Source organism: Cryptomeria japonica, chromosome 3 (assembly GCF_030272615.1).
Source record: "Cryptomeria japonica chromosome 3, Sugi_1.0, whole genome shotgun sequence".
Classification (NCBI taxonomy): domain Eukaryota; kingdom Viridiplantae; phylum Streptophyta; class Pinopsida; order Cupressales; family Cupressaceae; genus Cryptomeria; species Cryptomeria japonica.
In genome coordinates this window covers 97,042,819-97,068,562 of record NC_081407.1, presented here as the reverse complement: position 1 = coordinate 97,068,562, position 25,744 = coordinate 97,042,819, and the positions used below count along the sequence as shown (strand labels likewise).

Below are 25,744 nucleotides of genomic sequence, written 5' to 3'. Positions count from 1 at the left end.
AGGTGCATTTTATCCAAGGGAGAGCTTTGATCTACATTTTTTGCCTAGCGAATTCTCCTATTTTTGCATCATTTCTCAGGGTTAATTCTCAAGAGGAGGTATGGCAAAATCATCTTGACACCCTTATTCAAGGTTTGATTTTTTTTGACATTTTTTAGAAAAGTCTAAGTATTGCATGGTTAATTAGGAAATGATAACTCAAGATTTATCATGAAGTTTCCTAATTAAAATCTTGAATCTTCCTTTTAAAGTTTAATTTTTAGATTTCAAGATATATTACTAATTTTGAAATGTTGTGTAGGTATCAAGATCGCGACTCCAAAGCCCGGAGGATCTACAAGTCGGCAGGTTCTCATCAAGGATGATCAAGCAAGGACAAGGGCGACCTCCTTCAGTCTAGCATTGACAAGGACGACCTTCTTCAGTCAAGCGTCATCAAGGGCGACTTCTCCAATCCAGCATTCCAGGGTGAGGTACATCAACATCCTGCACATCAGAGACAAAAGCAGTCGGAGCAAAGGGTTCGTTGAAGAAGCAGATAGTTCCAGATGAATTAATTAAAGCTAGCTTCTCAACAACATCAAGTTGAATATCTACCAAGTTACAAGTGTCAGACGAGGTGGCATCCTAGTCATCACTTCTCCAGTCGGATTGGTCCACCTCAGCATGTCCAGATTCAATGTACCTAACTTATGGAAGGTGGCACAAACTTCGATGTACCTACCTCGGCTATCCATTGGTGGAATTTTTCAGAGAGGACATGTGTCCAAGCAATACAATTATTTCATTGGTCGAGCATTAAATGTTATGTAATGGTTGTAACAAACCCTAATTAGGGTTTTCATTATTGAATCTTGGCCATTGATCTCAAATTGATCTTAGCCATCCAATTGTATTGTGGGCACTATATAAGCCCCGGCTCTTCATTTTGTAAAGGGAATAGTTAGAAGCAGTTAATAGGAAGCAGATAGAGAGTAGTTAGAAGGTGATTAGCTAGTTGATAGAATAGCAATTAGAGTAGAATAGAGAGAGAAGGCAAAGATTGTTGCCAAGATGTTGTTGTAAAAGACTTGTAACTTCATTGAAGAAATGGTGAAATTTATGGGTCGATTCGACAATTTGCATGTTCTTTATACTTCTCATATTTGATTTCATGTTATTAGATGAGTGGAAGAAATGTGCTTCATTGATGGTGGAATTCGTATATCCATACTACTAGCAGTTTGTTGATTGCAGACTTGCCTTGTGTAGTCAGCTGGAATCATTCAGCTTAAGCTTAACTTCAGTTGTCGCTTCTTCATTGATATGCATCAACCTGATGGTGTCTATGCCTGCAGTGATGATTTGAACATCATAAAGCTTTCCTTCGAAGATCGCACTAACCTTGTGGAGATGTTCCTGTGATGTCAAAACAAGACTTAGTTAGAATTTCATCAAAGATCAATCATTGCTCCTACATTCCTTAGTATTAGGATTAGATTCTTTCCTCGCCCTCATCTTTTTTTCCTTTTTTCAAGTCAAAGCTAGTAAGAGCCCGTGTTCCAGCAATATTCAAAGCAGATCAGACGTTCAATCATCAAATGTAAGTCCCGTTGTGATTCCAGCAAATCACATCATACCACAGAGAGCTTATCCACACGTAGAGATCCTACATACAAGAACCTTGAAGTCATCCCGATTGATCCTTTTCGCGACATCTTCAGCATTCAGAGGCTTTATTCAAGAGAGGATAAGGTACCCTTGGGTATTTTATTCTGTGTTTGATAGTGTACAAAATACACGTCAACAATACCCTATTGGGATATCTTGTTAATCTTTTGCCGTGGCACATGTACTGGTTTCTTATTTGTCTTACAGTAACCTTTGAATCTCCCAACATAGGTAAAATCTTCTCTCCCTTCTGAATGGCTAGTAATAATCCATGAACTAGAAATTCATATTCGGCAACATTATTTGTGCATGAAAACTGTAATCTATGGGCAGCTAGATAAGTCTCTCCTGAAGGACTGATTAATTCAAAGCCTACTCCTGGTCCTTTCTTTGATTTGGAACCGTCAAACCTTAAAGTCCATAATTGGCTTCTTCCATCATTCGTCTCTTCTTTGTTTTTCTAGTGGAGTTTGATCATGTTGTTGCTCGATTTCATCTTTGTTCTCCTCATCTAGCTTGGGTGAGTTTTCCGTAAGATGATGATTGCTACTTTGCGGAATCTTAATATCTTCGAGTGTTAAGGCCTCGGAAATTCTTTTGTGAATCTGATTTAAAGCAAACTTACACATTGCGCATGAAAATTCTGAATGGAAAGCATTATGTATCCTACACCAGTTTAGTAATAGCAAATCTTGAATACAGGCACGGTTGCCAAGCTCAACTCCTTGTTGGACACTTTTAAATACAAATCTACTGAAATTTTCAAACATATTATTGTCTTCATTTGGGGACAAATCATGATCACTCTCGACAACAACCTCTGTGGAATTTATGATTTCTTGCTGATCATCTTCTCCATTTGGACTCTGCATCATCAGGTTCTCTTCAACTTTTGGTCTATAAGTTCCAAGATCTGTTTCTAGGAATAGAATTTCATTGTCTTCCCCATATTCTGTTATCATTAGCCTAAGTTTTGGGGTGCTGTCAATCTTGATTTGGTTGGGGACACCTCTCCATGTTAGCCACATGTGGGAAAAGTCAGTTGAGACGTATCCATTCAACCTCCTTGACCAGTCTTTGCTCAGGAGCATGCCATATCCATCGGGATTATCTACAACTGATATATCTATCAAGTGTTGAATCCTCGGATCGGCTGGTAATTGCATATGAATGTTGCTGAGTTCTCCAATTTCCGGGACTTCGATCTTATCTGATTGAGTCACCTTCTTCATGGTGGGTGTAGGGGTTAGGCCCAGTTTTCTACAAATAGCTAACGACATCACGTTGCTTGAAGCGCCCGAGTCTATTAGACAATTGTGCAAGAGTTTCCCGAAAATTCTAACTGAGAGCAAGAACAGAGCTGCTTCGTCTCTGCCTTGATAGAAAATCCTTGGTCTGTTAATTGAAGATCTTTTGACAGATGGAGAATTGCTTTCTCGTGGTTTGCAGCATATAGGTGTTTCAAAAAAGCATGAACAGTATTGTTGCACAGGCCATGAAGTATGGATATCTAGCCATAATGTGGGAACAACAAAGAGGACAATCTAATACAGGTTTATTCTGGCAGAGTGATGATATGGACAAGGAAAGAATGGATCCTAATGAAGAAGAATTACTTGGTGCATCTACATGTGAGGTATACATAAGTCCCTATGATGGAGAAGAGTTAGAAGGGTATGCTGATTTGGAGTTTGATATGGGATGAATTCTATGAAGAGATGGGTTCTTTTGATGATACTTTGCTTGATCATAACACTGTCCCACTATTCCTACTTGAGGATTGCAAGGCATCAACTATTGAGTTAGCTAATTTTGATGGTGGTATTGTTCCTACAAATGAAAGCAAATCAGAAAAATTATTGTGTGGCAACCCAAGCCACTTTGATGAATTTGATCTTAGACCTTTACCATTGCAAGATTTGGAGGACCAATTTGTGGTTATGGAAGAGAAAGTAGCGCAAGTGTTAGCAAGGGTGGATAGCACTCATAAATACTTTGAAGACCTCTTTTGGAAAGCTCAAATTGAGGAGTTACAAGTGGAGTCACTCTTCCACAATTGCACACGATCAAAGGGGTGTTAGAAATTATGAAATCTGATACTTGTGATTGCTTATTGATAGGGATCATGCTATCAAGTTTGCTAAAGACAAGGAAAAAGAGGTTGATGAACTTTTCTTACAGCTAAGTTTGTCTCATTTTTCATTGTATAAATCAGAAAGTCAGTCATCTATTCCAGCCACACCCAAGGACCATGAAGCTAATACAAGGATTATGGAGATTAAACAAATTGTTGAAGAGATTGATGAACTCTATAGAGATGAACTCTTGAATTTTGAGGATTAATTTTCAATTGAAAGTGTGGTTTGCAGCCATGAAAGGGATGCAATAGCAGGTAATGTAGGTGGTTTTCAGCATGATACACTTCATGGATCAGCAGCTAATGATGAGCATCCAAAATTGGAAGGTGTGTATGAGATCTATGAAGACACCATTGAAGGGATGAAGAAAATGTAGACTCTACGAGTGTAAACAGCATTTTATTGTCTTTGTATGATCTTGATAATCATAACGTGATAGACAAGTTCCGTGTGGTTGACTTTGCTAAGAGGCATTATCATGTCTATACTCAAGATTTCATAGCGTTGGTAAATAGATTTGTCACTACGATTTTGTCTCCAAATCTGGCCCTGTTTGCCCGAAGAGCAGTGACAATTGTACCAACAGTTGGAGAGACTGCTATAAAACTGCAATCTTCCTTTGCATTTGAGAGGGGCAGCTCCCTCGTGTGATGGGGTTTTTAAAGATTTTTCATGTGCTTTTAACCTGAAAGTAGAAAAAGGGAAAAGACAAAACAAAGAAAAGGCTGAATAACAGAAGCCCCAATGGCAGACATACGAATACCAACTGAGACTCACAACAGATAACGATTACAAAGGAGGTTATAGCGCAAACTATGTTTTTGGTATGCAATGATGATGAAAGAAGGAAAACATTGAACCTCAAGATATGAAGAGATAAGCAATATTAGCACATCCAAATCAAGATACCAGGACATGGGTGTGTTTCATCACATCAATTTCATTGATTCTTGAACTAAAAACCAATAGATTCCATTGATACATAAGGGATTAGCAATCTGACATGTGAGGAATCAGCAATAATAACAAATGAACACATTTAGAACACACACACCAAAATGCAGCATATTATCTTCTTGAAATATTACAATTCCAAAAACCCTTATGTACATAGTGTGAAGCCAAAACTTATCATAAGTTTCTTTGGACATTTCTCCAGATTTGTCACTCTGGAGAAATGTTCAAAGAAACTTATAGGCTTCACAGGATAACTATGTAGTAACTAACTTTCATTTTAGGTTAGGAACTACCTCGCTTTTGTGCAAAAAGAGATTAGTTAGAAACCATTTCACTTTCATGCAAAAAGAGATTAGTTAGAAACCACTTCACTTTTGCGCAAAAAGAGATTATTTAGAAGTTACTTCACTTACGTGTGAAAAGAGTACATTTTCTAACTTTTTAACAAAAACGTGACAAAAGTCACAGTTACAAAGATAATACCAAAAACCATAACTGGTGACTTTTTACTTTTAATTACAAGAAGGAAAGATATACATTTCAATTCACATGAGAGAATCTAAGATCATTTTTTTGTGCTGTTTGTGATGGCTCTTTGTTTTCCTCCATTTCCCTTTCTGAAGAACTTCTGGGTTAGTGTTATGAAGTATAAATCCAACACTGGTACCTGCTCAGACAAAGAACAAATCTTTTGGATATCCATGTCATATTGAAGCCATTGATTCGTACCTTGATCACATTGCTTTTCACTTCACTTCTGTCAGAGGCCTCACCTTCAGAAGAAGGCATATTAGATGAGTAGCCATCATTTAATTATACTAGTTCCAAGCATTTGCTCAGGGCTGTGTACTACAATTATTTCCTCGGCTGTGGAGACAAATGTCTGTGCTTGATTCTTACTTGTCCTTTCATCACCTCCACTGCTATATAGGATATAATCTTGGTATTTTGGTGCTAACTGGTGCACAGTATCACATAGAACATCATTGAAGCTCAACACATGGATTAATCTGCCAGAAAAACCTTTAAATACACCTTCATTTGCCTTTGTGTAGTGTTTTTTAAGGAAAGCATATAAATGTCCAACTACTTCTATTGCCATCTGAAATGAGCCACCCCTGTTTCTACCAATTTTTTTCCGCTTCATTCACCTACTCAGCTACGAAGGAATTATGTCAAAACAGTTTGCTTGACTGATTTGATTGAGGTTTTCAATGTTTAAATGCAAAGACCGATCTTTCTTATTGCAGGTTTTGGTATCAACCGAATTAAATGAACATTCATCCAATCAAATATAAATGACAAATCTGCAATAAGACTAATTTTCTGCTATGAATTCAGAGTTATAAACTTATTGAAATATTATATCAGGCCACTGAAATACATAAGATAGTAATCAACCCTGACCATAAATTGCATATACGCTGCTGTGTTTGAATTACAGTACTCAGAAAACTTCAAACATTAAATTCACTTCCAGCATATAAATTAAAATGGTAATATTATATTTAGATATTCTGATCAACAATAAAGATATACATAACATGCTGACCTCATAAGCCAATCTGTAGTCCCTTACTTCTATCCAAGGAGTTTAGAAAGTCAACCTCATAGAATACTGATTTTATTTGTAGAGAGGGTGGTGTGGCACTGGAAAGAGATAGTGGTGAAGTCCCATAAAACACAAGTAAAAACTTGCTGATCCTACATAGCTGGCAGCAGGCTAAGTCCTCAATTTTCTATTTCCTTGCCCTTGAAAATTCTTAACAACTGGCAGCTACTTTGCTTGTGGAATGGCCCCAAAAAACACAAATAAAGATCCTCAGCAACAAAGTTAGGAATATTCCCTTGCATATGCCATGGTTTTCTCCCTTTTTTGTTAATCGAATAATATTCTCCTATTTCCTTGTGGCAACCTTTGGAAATGGAAGAACAAATATGCGCTCCTTATATCATTATACTTCCTGATGTTATATTTGAAGACTCACGACTTGTGAGGATAATCGCCGACTCCGTTATTGGTATTCACCCAATCTTACTTTCGCCCAATAAACTATATTATCCACCAATCTTTATAATAGCTCCAGCTAAAGAATTAAGCTCACGGTTTTTACCAAATCTAACGCTAGTATTGACGGAGCGATTAGAAATAAAACTTCAGACAATATCAGTAACATTATACTTCAAATAATTAGCCGTCCATCCTTGAATATGTCTTATAAAATATTCATTCCTTATTTCTAAATTAAACTTACTTCTGCAAATTTGTCTCCATTAAACTGAAAAGCACACCTGTGAATCCTGGAGTGAATCCATCCCTAAAGATGGAATTGGGTTTTCATCCAATCCAATAGAACCCAAGGGTTTCCATCCCAGGGCACGAAACTGAAAGCTAGAAGCTCCCAAATTCTCCAAGAGAAAATAATCAACCAAGCATGCTCAAAATGAAGCCCAAGTTGCCTTTTATAAAAACTCCTCAAGAAGCTTCCAGAAGCCCTTTCATATTTTCCTCACTTTATGTGTAGTTTTACAAATGAGAAATAATATTAATAAAGTGATTTTTATTTAATATTCTTTGTTGACATAAAAAGTCATCTTAATTGCTCTTTTAAATAATTAAATTAAGTTGTCATTAAATTTGATATAATTTGACAACTTAAAACTTAATTATTTAATTGTCTTTTTAATGTCCCAAAAAGGGGACATTACACCATCTCTACACACATTACGAAGTTCTGAACATCAACAGCCTCTTCTGCACTTCTTGTAATTTTTGACTTAGGAGCTAGGAAAAGTAGCACTCCTTGCCAATATGCAAGAAAAACAACAGACTTGATGATTACAAACTTTGGAACTGGCTTGAAGGGCTGGAGAAGATCTTTACATGCTGCATAAAATAAAAACAATGCATACATGCCAAAGGATATGATACTATGTAGATGATTGCCACATATAAGTAGTCATTGTTTGTAGCAAAATTCCCATCCTTATACATCCCTTTTGCACTCAACTTGAAGGTAATCACTATAAGTAGTCTTTGTTTGTAGCAAAATTCCCATCCTTATACATCCCTTTTGCATACAACTTGTAGCAAAATTCCCATCTCTACATGCTGCATAAAATAAAAACAATGCATACATGCCAAAGGATATGATACTATGTAGATGATTGCCACATATAAGTAGTCTTTGTTTGTAGCAAAATTCCCATCCTTATACATCCCTTTTGCATACAACTTGAAGGTAATCACTACAAGGATTGGTTTCAGAATGACAAATTGCAAACCCCCTTGTTTGCACCATTGAATGAAACGCCCATCAAGAGGCATGGGAGGAAAACATCATGTCATGAGACACATTGATGGCTTCGGTAAGTGTCCACTCAGGCTTGTGACTGTTAAATTTAAGTGCTCAGATGTTAAACAAACTAATTAACCATAATCAGACTGTGAATAAACAGTAATAGTAATGAAACACAAGACACAAGACACCAATACCTTGGGAAAACCTCCCTCTTGGAGGTGAAAAACTCAGCCTTGAACTATAAGATGTATTATCTCAATGGTAGGCAATGACAATATAACAGACTTATCTCTGATTGCTGTCCAAACAGCAACTTGCCAAGATGATAGAGGATGCAGCCCTAACCAGCAGTAGATGACCAAAGGAGCAGATCAGCAGAAAATGACTTCAACAGGCTGAAGCAGAATCAAAGACAATCTTGACAACTTCGCTTAATAATGTCCTTGAGGTTCGCCAAAGTGCAGACCAGCAGATTCGCTAAGGGTAGAAGAGCAGATCGCTAACATAGAAGAGCAGATTGTATTTTGCAAGTAATGAAAAATGTGTTTGACTTCATCTTGAAGTTGTTATATATTTATCCTTCTTTTGGCGGTAGACCTCCTTAGGTCGGCTTGCAACATTATTAATTTAATGTTATATTGTTATTGATATTTCCCACATTGGACATTTGGGTCCAGCCCAATGCCTTAGCACATTACATTTTGGGCCCAGCCCTATCACACATTGAATTGCCTTTCCCACGTTACTTTTGGGTCTAGCCCAATAACAAGTACATTGAAATAATACATACATATATGATTGTCATTTGACAACATCAAGGTTCGATAATCAGATATCGGAACTTAGCTAATATTTTCAACACTCCCTCTTAGCTAAGGAGGATAACTGCCACATGTCATGATCCATTCATGACTTTCATCTTGCATTGCCCGCAAGAGTGAATGTATAATCTTCATAGAGTATACTTGCAGTAGAAACACATAAATATCATGAACTCATTTCATGATGTCCATCTTACATTGCCCGCAGAGGATGGTACCACCTTGCATTGCCCGCAGAGGGTGGAAGAGGTTTTACACCTCAACCTTCTCCCAGAGAAGGATACACTGTCACCTTGCATTGCCTGCAGAGGGTGACTCCACCTTGCATTGCCCGCAGAGGGTGGAAGATGCAAACTGAATTGCATCACTAAGATTGAGACTCCCTCTCAATCAATGCTGAGTTCTCCACCATTCCAAGCTTCTCTCTGAAGTACTCAAAGTTTACCCGAGCTAGAGGCTTGGTGAGAACATCAGAAACCTATTTATCGGTGCTGATATATTTCAGCTGGATAGCATCTCTTCGTGCCATATCACGAATATAATGATAACGAGTTTCCACATGTTTTGACTTGTCATGAAACATGGGATTGTTAGACATTTTAATACAACTCTGGTTATCACAATAAATAACAGTGGATTCCCATGGTTGTCCAAACAACCCAGCAAGAAGCTTGCGAAGCCAAACTGCTTCTCTAGTTGCCACACTTGAGGCAATGTATTCAGCTTCTGCAACACTTAATGCAACTAAGGACTGTTTCCTACTGGCCCAAGAGATCATAGCGAAACCCAATCTGAAACAGATTCCTAAAGTGCTTTTCCTGTTAGTAACACTTCCAACCCAATTAGAATCAGAGTAGCCTTCCAAGTTGATTGCTGTGTTGATTGAATACTTCAGTCCATGGCCAATAGTTCCTCGCAAGTATCTCAGGATGTGCTTGGCTGCCACCAAGTGAACATGCTTTGGCTGGTTCATGAATTGGCTGAGTGCACTCACTGCATAGCAGATATCTGGTCTAGTGTTGACTAGATACATCAAGGATCCAATCAACTGCCTGTACTTTGAGGGATCTGCAAAATTAGAGTTATCTGTAGAAATACTCAACTTCTTCAAGTTAGTTTCCATAGGAGTAGACATAGGTTTACAATCCATCATACCAAATCTTTTCAATATATCAACAATATATTTTCCTTGACTTAGAATAATTTCATTAGGTCTTTGCCACACTTCTAACCCTAGAAAGTAATGCATAAGACCTAGATCCTTCATTTCAAATTCAGTAGCTAATTCTTTCTTACACCAGTTAGAAATAAATCATCAACATATAAAACCAGAATTAGCATTTCACCATTAAATACTTTAAAGTAAATGTTAAGATCATCATCATTCTTACAAAATCCTAGACTAAGTAAGTACTTATCAATTCTTTCATACCAAGCTCTAGGAGCCTACTTGAGGCCGTAGAGAGCTTTCTTTAATCTGCACACATGAGTTTCTCTATTATGAATCTCATAACCTTCAGGTTGTTCAATATAGACTTCTTCCTCAATAACACCATTAAGGAAGATAGTCTTTACATCCATTTGATGTAATTTCCAACCTTTGGCTGCAGCAATAGCTATAATATGTCATAACCCCTCCTTGGACATTGGATTAAATAAATACGATAATTAAAACATTTATTAATTAAATTGGAAAATCTTCTCATTTATGAGACTTCACGATTTTCCTCTAATATATAATTATTAATGTTTATTATTATTTGTTATTATTATTAGTTATTATTATTATTTATATAATAACTATCAACGATCATGCACATGAAAAGCCAAACAGCCACAATGGAAAGGATACGATTATGTTAATAAGGAGGTGCAATCAAATGTGAAAGGGTGCGATCTTGTATGAAGACACTAAAAAGAATTACGATTTGTTTTAATTCGGTGACTTGTCAAAATAAAGGAAATGTTTGATTTATTAATAAACAGTGGTTAATAAGAAGTGAGATATGAGAATTATTTAATAAACCAAAAGATCGACTCAACATATGCTCGATTGATATTTTTCTTATGCAGCGCTTTAAATAGAAGTGAATAACAAAGATAAATGAAAGACAAGCGACCAAGAGATTATAAAGGTGTGATTCTATGGCAGCGCATAGTGTCATCTTGGAAAAGTGCGATTTGAAGATTAATTAAAAGATACAAATACAAACATAATAAAGTTTTGTTTTGACTTTGTAAAATAATATATTATATCTAAAAAGATGATTACCTAATCAACGGTAACGTGTCATGAAGAAATGTAATTAGTTTCAAAGAGATGTAACCTCTCATGAATGGTTACGTGAAAGATATATGAGGGGGGAGTGAATAATTCTGAGAATATAATGCAGAAAATAAAGTTGTTCTCATACGTGTGAAGCATGAAATTATACATTGTGAAAAATATATGGAGGTAGTGGTAATTGTGAGAAAGTAGAGTGCAATAAGCATGACACTCATATGAGATATTTAGTGGCAGACCAGATCTGACGCATGTCAGATCTGTCTGTTTGTACAGCCACCCTTATACTAACAATTTATGTTTTAGGCAGTGGTGGTATTAGTGATTTATAGTAATATTAATATAGAGTGTAATAAGTATGACACTCATATTAGATATTTAGTGGCAGACCAGCATGTCAGATCTGTCTGTTTTACAGCCACCTTTATACTAACAATTTATGTTTTAGGCAGTGGTGGTATTAGTGATTTATACAAAAAGGTAATTAGTAAATGTATTAATAATTGGTAATTAATAAATATATAAATGATTTATAATACAATATAATGTATATATTTGTTTATATATATGATGTAATAATACTATATGAATGATGTAATATCAATAAATATGCATATAGATATAAATAAACATATACATATATTTGTAATATAATGCCGTAATCAGACATAAAAATATTAGATTGTAAATAAGAAAGAACTCATAAGATAATAAACAGTACGAAGAATATTGTTTGGATATAATCCTTGCTACTGCTGTCAATATTCACAAGGTTGGGAATTGAGATGTTCCAAAGAAGGGTGGTCTAAATCCAATTTATAGGATGGATCCCAAGACAAAGTAGGGATCAACAACCCATAAACCTTGAGGGCATGGTCTCGAGATAGGCAAGGGCTTGGATCTGTAAATTTATTATGGATGTATGATAGATTAGCAATTTATCTATTAATAGTTAATTGATCGAGCTGCGGAATATCATTGATTCGATGCACGTTAAGGTGGAATTGTCTCCAAATATATTTAGTTAAGTTATAAATATATTGGAAATCAATTAATTATGGTTAAAATTGTCTTGAACCTAGTTGGGGACATTACATAATAGCTCTAATAGAACTATATCTAGCAACAGGAGCAAATCTTTCTTCATAATCTATGCCTTCCTTTTGAGAAAAACCACGAGCTTCAAACCTAGCTTTATATTTCTCTATACTACCATCAACAACATGTTTAATTTAAACAACCATTTAGAAGAAACAACAGGCTTACCTTTAGGTCTAGGCACAACATTCCAGACATCATTCTTGATGATGGATTGATACTCTTCGTCCATAGCTAGCTTCCAAGCTTGCTGGTTCATAGCTTCTTCTGTGCTGGATGGTTCAGACTCAATGATGTTGCACATCATTGCAACATAGTTAGAGAGCTTCTGAGGTCTCTTACTTTCTCTGAAAGTGCCACTAGGAGCTGCAAACTTTTCTGCATCTTGAATTGTGCTTCTAACCCAAAGTGGCCTTTTCTTGCTAACTGCAATATCTCTAGGTCCATCAGTTGGAACCAGAGGCTCAGGAGGATCATCATGCTCAATAGGTTCAGGAGGCTCAATAGACTCGCTTTGAATCTCAGGGTTAGTATTAATATCCATATTTTGATTATCATTAACTTCTTTATCATTATCAACAAGAGAACCTTTAGATTTCTTGAAAGCAATATTTTCTTTAAAGGTGACATCCCTACTTACCTCAATGTACCTTTGACCAGGAATGTAGATGCGAAATGCCTTGGAAGATTCACTATACCCAACAAGGATACCCTTCTTCTCGGAAGGCTCTAATTTAGTCCTCTTTTCCTTTGGTACATGAACATAGATAGGACTTCCAAAGATCCTTAAGTGGCTGATATCTGGTTTGACTCTTGTGAAGGCTTCCTCGGGAGTTATGTTCTTCAGAACACGGTGAGGACATCTATTCTGAATGTACACAACAGTCTTGGATGCTTCAGCCCATAAGAAGGTCTGTAGGTCCTGATCGTGAATCATAGCTTTAGTAGCTTCAATAATGGTTCTATTCTTTCGTTCAACTACACCATTTTGCTAAGGATTGTAGGGAACACAAAACTCCCTTTTAATTCCTCTTTCTACACAAAAGTCATTGAAGCTACTTGAGGTGTATTCACCTCCATTGTCAGATCTTAACACTTTAATTCTTTTGCCAGACATATTTTCAGCTAGAGCTTTAAATTCTTTAAACCTACTTAACACTTAATCAGATTCTTTAGATTTTAGAAAGTAAATCCAAGTCTTTCTAGAAAAATCATCTATAAATGTAACATAGTATAGAAATCCGCTAGGTGAAGGAACAAACATAGGTCCGCATAGATCATAATGAACAAGTGCTAATTTTTCTTTAGCTCTACTTTCACTTTTATGAAATGGACTTTTAGTGTTCTTACCTAATGCACAACCTTTGCAAGCATCATCATGAGATTGATTAAGTTTAGTGTCATGTCCCCTCCTTGATCGTTATATATATATCCTAAATGAGGCAAGTATTACTATTAATTAATATAATGATTATTTGAAATTTATTTATTTATTAAATAATTATTTAATTAATATATATTAATATATATTAATATTTATTCTTGAAATGTTCAAATAAAAATAAATTAATATTATATTGTAAACATAATTTATATATTATAAACAGTTGTTAAGAAATTAGAAACAATGTAGGGGAGACAGAAAAATAAACAAATAAGTATTATGACAATCTTCAAACAATAGTGACTATTTAAGTGAAGGCTATGAACGTAATGATTGATACGTGCAAACCGAGCAAGCAAGAAACACAATTAATATATTACAGTGGCAAACAATCAATATGTTGACTGGTTCATAATGATGGACATATTATCATTGTTGTCAAAAGGATTGGCTAAACCATGAACACTGTTGAATCCATTGCAGAGTCGCATTCAGATGTACATACAGTCCCAGTTGTTTATACATTCTGATATATACTCAGACCCTTACGCATGGATAACAGTAATGGACCATTATACAGTACTTCGAGCAATACATATATACAGCATACACTCAGATACAGTCTGATTATATATATATATATATATAAAATCAGACCCTTATGATATACTTGGTATTATATATACTTGGAGTAGCATACACATACAGTAAGCTACGTGATGAAAAATATAAATATACAACAAACTACGGTGAACCAGCAACTCGCCATCCATTGTATTCATGTATTCATATATAGAATAAATATATATGTGTCACCGAATTTATATGTATTGTGTGAGTAATGTATGACAGGATATCAGAATTTCTATCCGGTCAAAATAACAGACGGTATTAAAAGACTATCGTGAATCGTGGTCATTAATAAGAATTTCTATTGGCAGATTAAAATATTAAATTAGTAATTAATTACAGATATAATTAAAGTCAGTAAATGAATACAGCAATACATGTATGGGTAACGATTACACAACAGTTCATTTCTTCTAAGGTGCCGATTTGTTTAGAATTAGGTGGCAGCGATAAATACATGCAGTCGATAATATAAATTAAAATACAAACATAGGACAAAGCAGCGGGTCTGAGTTCGCAGTGATACATGACAAAGTGATTCCAGAGACAAAGCACATAATTGCTTGCTAAGGATGTAAATATTGGTGTTTAATAAGATACAGTTGGTAAGCAGTAATTCATATTGAAAAAGCATCATTTTATTACTAATGTCTAATGGCAGCGATAGTCAAGTTTCTAAAGTCAGCGATTTGATGAAGACTGGTAATTAAAAGGAGCAGTGAACATAGACATCCAGCATTGATAAAACAAATAAAAATAACAGCGATTAGAAAGTATACGTACTCACAAGTTGATAAGAAAACAAAGTGACTATGGAAAGATAAATAAGTATTTAAGTATGATTATGAATATTAGTTGCTTAAACGGAAGTTTCGATCAAAGAGAAATAATTAAGAGTTATGTTTAAGAATTGTCAACAAATATTCTGAACAGGTGCAATTTGGATTTAGAAAACATTAAATAGAATTTAATGTGGGTTAAGGAAAATGTGCGATTGAAACTAATGACCAAGGGTTGCATACCATTAATGAAAACATTCGAAGCATGATGTTTCTTGATAAAAAGTCACATCTTTTAAGAAGAAGATATATATATATATATATATATATATATAAATCAGAATGGGAGTAGGAGAGATATGTGTGTAGTGTAAAAAAATAAAGATATACTTGACACCTACAGATCTGCAAATCAGAAGAAAGTTCAATGCAGAAATATATGCAGAATATACGACAAGATACATGAAGAATATGTGCAGATTAAGAAATTGAGGAGAGCAGAATTTAAGGAGGATATAATAAGTATGGTATGGAAGGGGAAGATCTAACGTACATACACCAGCAAATGTGCATATAAATTATAAAGAGAATAAATCATTCAAAGGCAGATTTACAAAAGGGATACATATGATGGGGAACCACCGATTAGAACACATCAGAATAATATTGACCTTGATGGTGTGCGTGGGGATATACTTTTACTGTATGAAATAATGTTTCCATGCAGAGGTTAATATTAATGAAAATATTAAACATAGAGTGCAATATATTTAATAAGGATATCAAGTCAGTGGCAGACCAGATCTGACACGTGTCAGATCTGTCTGCCAATATCAGCCCCTAAACACATTACTAATTAGGATTGTTTATGTGGTAATAGTACAGTAATAATATAAAAGGATACTAGTAAATCCATAAATAATTGGTAATACTATTTAGTTGTATAGTAATAATATAAAAGGATACTAGTAATCCATAAATAATTGATAATACTATTTAGTTCATATATATACTCAAATCAGAATAAGAGTAATATAATGATGTGTAAATATAAATATTGATAATAATAGATATTAATAAAATAGTTAAGGTTACATAATACTTTAGAAATTACTTTGTAATATCATGCAATAATTTATACAAATAATAATTAATAAATGCGTAAAGGATTTATATGAATTAGAATAAGATTGGTTATTTAATATGGTAAGTTAGCAAGTACTTGATAGACTAAAGAAAGATCAAGTATCACAGATTTGACTCGTGTAAGATAGACTTGATTCTTAATCAAGTTAGTTTAAGTCATTAGTATTTTGAAAATAGCTTGATTATGGTTAAATTATACCAAATCTGATTAGGGGACATTACATTTAGGCATACCTTTAACCATCTTTTCAAGTGAAGGAAGTGCCTGATAGTGAAGATGACCGAGCCTTCTATGCCATAGCTCACTAGATTCAGGAGCTTCATGAATGAGTGCTCGAATGGGTTTAGCTGAAAGCTTATACAAACTGTCATATCTATTTCCAATAGCACGAGCAGATTTAATGTTAGATTTCTTAGGCCATGCAAGTACTTAACCTTCAGAAAATGCTATTTGATAACCTTTATCTTCTAGAGCAGAAATGGAAATTAGATTCCTCTTAATTCCAGGTACAAATAAGATATCACTAAGATGCAAAGACATACCAGATTCTAAATTTAAAGAAGTGCTACCAAAGCCTCTTACCGAATACTAAGCATCATCACCAATTACCACATGAAGGTTGGACTCTTTCTCCATCAAGTCTGAGAGATGCTCTCGATATCTTGTGATGTGCCTAGATGCACCACTGTCGATTAACCAAGTGTTACTATCGGTTGCCACATTGCTGGACAAGGCGGAAATGAAGAGGTAGTCTTCATTGTCTTCTGAGTTTGCAACTTCATTCAGGTTGGCCTGTCCTTGCATGGGCGAATTCTGACATTCTTTGGCATAATGTCCAAACTTGTCGCATCTGAAGCAACGAACACGTGAAAGATCCCTTGGCTTCTTCTTTGAATTGAAAGCTGGAGGTCTGAAGTCTCTATCTCTTTTGAAGTTGTTCTTCTTCCAATGACCTCCCTTTCTTCTAACATGTTGAGATGCAAGCACATGTTAATCTCCTCCATGAGAGCCTTTGTGCATTTCTCTGGTAGCAAGGCAAGACTCCTCTTGAATCGAATCTGATCGGAGGCGATCGAAGGAAGGGAATTCAGCTCTTCCACTTATGCTTTGAATGAAGGGATCCCAAGAGTCGGGAAGACCATTCAACGCAATCATGACAATATCCTTGTCCACAACTTCACTTCCAATGGCGCTGAGTTGGTCCTTCAATTCTGAAATCTTCATGAAGAAGGACATGACTGAATCTCCTTTGCACATTTTGACTTGAAGAAGTTGCTGCCTCAATGTGAGTGTCCGGCTGATGTTGTTGATCTCATATATCCCTTCAAGATGTTTGAACATCTCTCGGGCTGTCTTCACCTTGGAGATGACTGGAACAAGGTGATCCTTCACGGAATCAATAAGAAACTTGTTTGCTTTGAGAGCATTCTTCTTGAATTGCTTTAGCTCTTCCGGATCCGAAGGTTCAGTTAGATCCATATTTTCCACAAACTGTAACAGCTCTAATTCTTCAAGAGCAAGGAGGATACAAACCTTCCATGATGTGAAATTTAGGGCACCTTCAAGTCTATCCTCTACTTTCAGACCTGTAACCATCTTGTAAAACTAAAACAACAAACTGAAAGTGAAGAGCAACTAATAATCTGATAATTTGAATGAACCTAAAGCTCTGATACCATGTTAAATTTAAGTGCTCAGATGCTAAACAAACTAATTAACCATAATCAGACTGTGAATAAACAGTAATAGTATTGAAACACAAGACACAAGACACCAATACCCTGGGAAAACCTCCCTCTTGGAGGTGAAAAACCCAGCCTTAAACTATAAGATGTATTATCTCAATGGTAGGCAATTACAATATAACAGACTTATCTCTGATTGCTTTCCAAACAGCAAGTTGCCAAGATGATAGAGGATGCAGCCCTAACCAGCAGTAGATGACCAAAGGAGCAGATCAGCAGAAGATGACTTCAACAAGCTGCAGCAGAATCAAAGACAATCTTGACAACTTCGCTTAATAATGTCCTTGAGGTTCGCCAAAGTGCAGACCAGCAGATTCGCTAAGGGTAGAAGAGCAGATCGCTAACATAGAAGAGCAGATTGTATTTTGCAAGTAATGAAAAATGTGTTTGACTTCATCTTGAAGTTGTTATATATATATCCTTCTTTTGGCGGTAGACCTCCTTAGGTCGGCTTGCAACATTATTAATTTAATGTTATATTGTTATTGATATTTCCCACGTTGGACATTTGGGTCCAGCCCAATGCCTTAGCACGTTACATTTTGGGCCCAGCCCTATCACACATTGATTTGCCTTTCCCACGTTACATTTGGGTCTAGCCCAATAACAAGTACATTAAAATAATACATACATATATGATTGTCATTTGACAACATCAAGGTTCGATAATCAGATATCCGAACTTAGCTAATATTTTCAATAGTGACTACAACACCTGTTTCCCCTAACCATGCAAGACACAGGGAAAGGAAATTATATATAACCCACGCCTCGTACACTTCTTGAATAGAATTAAAATATATGGATTTGCTGCTCATCACAAGAGACATAAAGGAGATCAAGGCAAACACCAATTGCGTATGCTTGAACATTTCTAAATCTTTTGATCAGATTTAATTCCTGTATTCCCACAACATTGCATTGAATAATATTTCATCCTTGAGTCATTTGGTCAAACAATTCGCATGATGTGTCCTATCTATGCTTCCACATTTTGCATCCATGACCACTACATACTTGCAATCAATGCATTCCATCAGATGATGTCTTTTTGAGGCTTTCGGTCAAACAATTCGCTTGCTTCATCTATGTTTGCACATTTTGCGTTGCTTTGTCTGTGCTTCCACCTTGCACACATGAGGAGGGTGCTAGCGAAGGTTGTGGAATTTGACTTCCTGCAATTGCATCGAGTTCAAAAGTTTTGTTTACCCTCTCGAGTGAATAACTTAAAGTACACAGATAAAGCACGTAATGCAGAATAATAATGCCATAGATATCAGGTCAAATATAAGACTTTTATTCCATTCCTAATTGTTGTCTGTCACAAGTTACATTCGGAAGTATATGAAGATACCAAGGGGGTGCGAGCGCCAACCGTCGCACCGCAACTGCCACCCCTCGGTTGCCAACTAACCAAGACAATTACAACTTAATTAACTAGTTTTATTTTCATGTACAATATTGCTGCCAACATCATCCCCCCCAAAAGAAAAGAAGTCGTCTCCGGACGACTTAATACAAAATAGAGATGACATTAAACAGAACTGCTGACACCAGTCGAGCTCGAAACTTATACACCTGCTGCGTCCTCGCCTGAAAACCCTTTTCTGCTACCATCCGATGCTCAAGTGCGGATTTCACCATTATTGCTTCCTTCGACATCACAGTCCTCCTGTGCCTAAACCAAACTTGTCTACAAAACACGCGTTTCAGTCTTAGCCTCCACCAACTGCTACTCAAATGATACTGTCTCCCTAGCCAATTTGTCCTCGATAGCCACCCACGCTGCCCTCTCGACATCCAACTCCTGGGTACGCTGAGCTAAGTCTCACGCTACTCCTGCCTCCAACCTGGTGGTCAGCTCCTCCCGAGCCCTCTATGCATCCACCAAGGCAACCTCACGTCCAGCCGAGACATACTCCGAGTTCCTCAAAGTGTACCATTCATGCCTGAAGGTGGCCACAACCCTCTGTCACAAAGGCTACGAGACACTTCAAATCCTCCATCACACTCCCCAAAGGTTGATAACTGAATTGAATAACTCTCTGGTGTCGTATGACTTTGCGTTCTTGCAATGCCTTCCCTCAAACTTTGTTTGTTCGCAACCTCCAAATCCGTCTCCCTCTACGGCTTATGGCTTCTCCGCCAATGCTTAGCTGCAGGCTTCTTTCTCACAGTACGGGACAACCCAACACTTACTGTGCTTCTCTGATGCCCTTCGCCCAACTCAAAAAGTGTATTGTAGCTCAAAAATAAACTGGTGGTCTGGGGCAGCGCCCCCGCAGGGTTTGGGGCAGTGCCCCAACGGGGTCGAGGGGCAGCCAATTTACAACCCTTAGAACCACACGAAAGCCCATGGCGCACATCATTTCTGTGATATTTTAAGATGTCAAAACCCTTCTTCTCCACTCTAATATTTTTAGCGTCCTGGCTCCAAATGTCATCAAATGATTTTTCTGGTCCTTGTCGTTTTCTTTTTTTTTCCATTGTAATGTCCTCGATGGCACCACGACCATACAACCTCCCCGTACAGTCAACAACAACACTGACACCTCCAATTGTACGACCACCTTCCCGTGCGGTCAACACCCTCCTTACCGTACGAACATACCACTAGCATACGGACAACATGGTCAACCGTGCACACCGTACGGTCCTTCCGCACGCCCAACACAGTTCAATGATACAGTGGACCACTGACGACGAAGCGGTTGCGTGTGTGTTTGTGCGGCTGCGTGTCTTATTCTTTGCGTGGGCGGTGTATCCACCGGATGGTGGTCCACCGTCGATGTTGCCACCGCACGGTGGTCCCACCGTGGCATCTTCGTATTTTTTTTGTTTGTTTGTTTGTTTGTTTTTGTTTTTTTAAGTCGACCGTACGGTCAACTGTTGTACGGTCCCGTACGATCGTACGGTTTTTTCTTCTAGGTGTCTAGATTTGGCTCGGGTTTCGTGCCTCTGGGATCGCCCTTTCTCGGTTTGCCTCGCTCGAGAGTCTCCCGCTTTGGTCCCGTGCCTCTCGAGTCGCCTGCTCGGCCTCTCAGGTCCCCTTCCATTCTATCGGGTTCCTCTTCGAACTCTTGGGTGTCCTTTCGGCCTCTCGGGTCCCCTGCGCGCTTCTTGTGGTAGGGTTTCAATTTGGACCCATTGATGGCAAGTCTATTTTCAGTGGCCATCCGAAGACTTGGAACCACAAATTCTACAGGGACCACAGTCTCCTTCCCGTACATAAGTAGAAGAAGAATAATAAAGATTTTGAAGGCTGCGGCCTTCCACACAGGGTTCCAATTGTTGCCGACACAAATGATCTTGGGATTATCTACGTCACCGAGGTTTCGGGCGTCTCCCTTCCAATATTCTATGTATTCTGGTTGGTACACCTCCTCTGTTACTTGCTCTGGTTCCTCTACTTCAAGCTTGTAGCTCTGGAACATTTCGTAATCCTCCATCTGCCAGTCAGAGCCCGTTCAATGACCCTGTCTCATCCTCGGAGCACTCTCCTAGTTTGAGAATCCCTTTGTCGTTGGGCTCCTTGCAGCCCCGTCCTTCGTCCCTCAGGTCGCCTTTTCCTTCACCCTCCGATTCCGAAGATGATGCTAGTTCCTCGCCGACAACTTGGGTCCTCAGATCAATGGTGTACTTCCGCCCCCCTTTCTCCATAGAAAGGGTGCTCTTTTTCCAGTCGTGGTTCACCTTTGCTGTAACCAGCCACCCTCTGCTTAAGATGGTGTCGTACCCCTTCTTCTTGAGTGGGATTACCACAAAATCTAGTATGAAGGGTTGCGTGCCGATGGTGATTGGTTGGGCCATCAGGGTGCGGAGTGGCTTGATGTCGTGCTGGTCTGCACCTACCAAGTTGAAGTGGGTGGCCATAGTGTTGGCTTCCCCAGCTTCTTCCACGTATCCTCTGGTAGTACATTCACCCTCGAACCTCTGTCCACGATGGTGTCTTTGAGGATAGCCCCGAGAATTCCCATCTCTACTACAGCAGGATGCTAACCACTATGTAAGGCCAACAACATTGTGTCAGCTGAGGGGTTGACCGGAACTTCCGCCCGTGTGGCATGCAAAGGTGCCTGCGCAGTGGTTTGTATGGAACTAAAAATGGCGGTTCTTAACTGTGGCATTGTTTCTAGAAGGTCCTTTACCCTTATAGGTACTTCCATCTGCAGTACTTGCCCAATGATGTTATTTTCAGCTTCGGTACGGGATGATGTACTCATCACCTCGTCGTTCCGTCGTTCGGATGTCATCTCACGTTCAATATTGGCCTTTGCCTCCCGTAATCTCTCCTCCGTACGGGGGTCGGGATAAGTGGCCTTTTTTGTCTGAGCGTGGGTGATCGCCAGTACTTCTTTCTCACTAGTCTTCTCAGCCTTCTCAATGTTGAGGAGATTAACCCCTGCCTTTGGGCAATTTGCGTCCTCATGGTCGCCTGGCCCACACCATCGGTAGAGGTGCTGAGGGGTGGCTTCCTTCATGCAATCACGGGCGAAGTGCCCCCACTAATTACAGGCCCTACATTGGATCATTGGCCGACCCTTGGCGTCATACTGGATACGGCTTCCGTTATTGTTATTGTTGTTATTCCTTCCGCCGCCGCATCTGTTGTCCCGGTAACCTCCAGATGATGCTGTTGTGTTGGTTTGCTGGGCCGTACCCGCTGGTGCGGATGTTGTGGCCTGCTCAGTGAACAACACTTGGCTCATTTGCGTACTTCGGGTTTTCATGTTGTATGGGCATTCCTTGATGGAGTGTCCCATCACTTGGCAAATCTCACAAAAGGCCTTCTTTGGGCAGGGGCTTTTGTGTGGCCTTCTTCCTTACAATCAGTGCACCACACGTCTTCGTTTTTGCTCGTGCTTCCTTTCATGTTCTTAAATTCCTTCAACATACGGTGCATATCCTTTTGAAGAGCTTGCACCTTCTTACTTGATGATTCATCACTGCTGCTTTCTCTCGAGGACTCCACTTTTGCAGAGGACTTGTCCTTTTTCTTCCGCGATGTTTTGCCTTCACTTTCCAAATCCATTGCGCGGTTGTACGCGTCATCGTATGAGGTGGGTGGTACAATTTTCATCTTTCTCCTCAGGGATGACCGCAACCCTTCCACGAACCATCTTTTCTTTAGTCCGTCAGCCGGCTGGTTCTCCATCTTCCCCAGTAACTTTTAACTGTCGGCTGTATGTTCGCACTGTTTCGTGCTTTCCCTGCTTTGTGCTTAATATCTCTACCACGATCTCATTATCATCCCGAAGGAGTCGAAACTCCTTCTCAAAGCTTTCTGTAAGTCATCCCATGTTCCCACCTTTGTTTTATCCACATCAGAGTACCAATCAATGGCTACTCCTCTCAGGGTGGCAAGGAACTGCACCACCCAATCCGCTTTGTCAACTACCCCGTTGGCTGATCAAATTGTCTCACATGTACGACAGTGCCGTACGGGGTCATCGTTGCCATCTCCATTGAATTTAGGCAACTTCTGTTTGCCCGCCATCGATGGGGGTCGTCTTCCTGAAGGTGGCTGTGGCTGCGTTTGTGCATCGCTCCCTCCGGCGCCGGTGGTGTGTCCTGTGTGGGTGATTGGAGGTACAGTGCTTTGCCTGTTGTGTGTGACACCTGCAACCGTACGGTTGTCCTCCCCTCCGTTCTCCCCCACGCCCACTCCTGGCTCCCTTTGGTGATCCTCACTTCGTGGTGTAAGGGATAAGTTTCTAAACTGATCTCGAGTCTCCTCGACTAGATTCCGCCGTAACCTTGTTTCCTCCATAAACTCTTCGTGGCTCCGCACCCTACGGTGTTCTGGTGACGCGTAGAAATTTCCCTCGGCTTCTGCACCCTCTGTGACACCTCCTTGGTTCCCTTCGGGCCACCCTTCGGCAGGTCGTCCTTCGGCAAGTTGCCTCAGCCTTCGTCTACGTTCTGCTTGCTGTTCTAGAATCACAGCCCTCTGCATGGCCTCCCACTCGTCCGTTTCTGCTTTTTTATTTCTATCTTTATTCAATAGGTTGGGCATTAATTGCCGTACATTTCCATAATTCACAATACATAAACCAAAACACATCTTTATTAATTCATTTCGTCAGATACAACTCGTGTCAATGACACTTTTATTTGAATATAGAAGGTTGAAGGTTCAATTCCTTCCTGGCCTGGCGTTATCCTGTTCCGCTTCCCGTCGGCTGCTATCTTCGTACTGTTGAAGAATCTATTGGCGTCGCTCTTCCTGGGCAATCTCCTCCAGGCGAGTTTGTTGTGCCAGCGATGCCTGTGCAAGCAATTGGGGAAGATGGTTCATCAACCGATTTATTGCCGGGCTAACCTCCAGCGTTGTCCACACGACACTTGGTCGGATTTCCGCTTCCGTGGCCTCTCGTCGGACGCATGTCTCGATGGCTACCTGGAGCAGAATTGAAAATTCCCTCGTCGCAGTGTCTTCTCCGTTGTAGAGCTCGGTTTGCGCGTTGTCGGCCTCTGGGTTTATCTCACCAACGGGTAGGCCCATCGTGTTCGTGCACCATCCATGTCTTCCGTTCCCGAGTACGTCTAGGCAGCGGCGCCAAATGTTTACCCTCTCGGGTGAATAACTTAAAGTACACAGATAAAGCACATAATGCAGAATAATAACGCCATATATATCAGGTCAAATATAAGAGATGTTAGTCCATTCCTAATTGTTGTCTCTCACAAGTTACATTCGGAAGTATATAAAGATACCGAGGGGGTGTGAGCGCCAACCGTCGCACCGCAACTGCCACCCCTCGGTTGCCAACTAACTAAGACAATTACAACTTAATTAACTAGTTTTATTTTCATGTACAATATTGCCGCCAACAAGTTTCTAAAGCATTTTCAACAAATTCATTATGCGCATATCCTTGCAATCATTCCATTTAATGAAATAACGTTTCATTGAGGCATTATGTTAAACAATTAACACATCTTGTTTGTGCTTTTACATTTCACGTGCATAGGATAGCTGTACGCTACATGCATATGTGCATAGTTTTAAAGCCCCTTGTCAAATAGTTAAGTGCTAAATAACATCTTGCATCTGGAAATACCTTGCCACCTTCATTTGCCAAGACAATTTCTGCAACTTACATATGCAACAAGGATAGTATTTGAAATGGTTATTGATTTTGGTTTTTACACTTGCCAATTGCATTAGCTTAAAAGTTTGTAAAGCCTTTAAATAATAAGATGATTTTGTCCATATCCTGCAATCATTGCACCTCATTCCTTGAGATGATATCTCTTTGAGCATTCTGTCGAACAATTCGGGTTCTTTGTTAATGATTCCATGTTTTACATGCACATTTATAATCTGCTCGAAAGCTCCCATTTTAGTATGCCTGCGCGAGGAGGGGGGCGAAGGTTGTGATGCTGACTTTACACGTTACAATTGCATTTGCTTGACAGTTTCTAAAGCTTTTTCAATCGATGTGTTTGGTGCATATCTCACAACACGAACATGCCATTAGATATCTCTGTCAAGGTACTATTTTTAAACAGTTCATGCGCCATTCTTATGTTTTCGCATTTTGCATGAGATCTCTAAAACCGATTTATCATTAATTCTATTATGTGCAGATCTTGCAACTTAGCATCTCATGCAACAACATCTCCTTTAGACATTTTGTTAGACATTTTATATGCCTTAGTCTGTGATTCTAGATTTTGCATGTGTGTCTAGGAAGGCTTTGTAACTGCACCATCGGACAAAAATCTGCTTTCAATCATGTTTTGATGGATGTCTATTCCCTGTTATGAAGCTTCTTAACTTGGCGCGAGAGTAAGGATGTTGGC

At 38.7% G+C, this 25,744-nt stretch overlaps 1 protein-coding gene and 1 pseudogene across 5 annotated transcripts in view; one reads left to right on the top strand and one right to left on the bottom strand.

Moving 5' to 3' along the window:
* LOC131046022 (DNA-(apurinic or apyrimidinic site) endonuclease, chloroplastic) overlaps positions 1–25,744 on the top strand; it is a 132,747-nt gene that overhangs the window by 55,463 nt on the left and 51,540 nt on the right. The gene's annotated exons all lie outside the window — the stretch shown is intronic.
* LOC131046023 (uncharacterized) lies at positions 5,551–18,807 on the bottom strand (annotated as a pseudogene).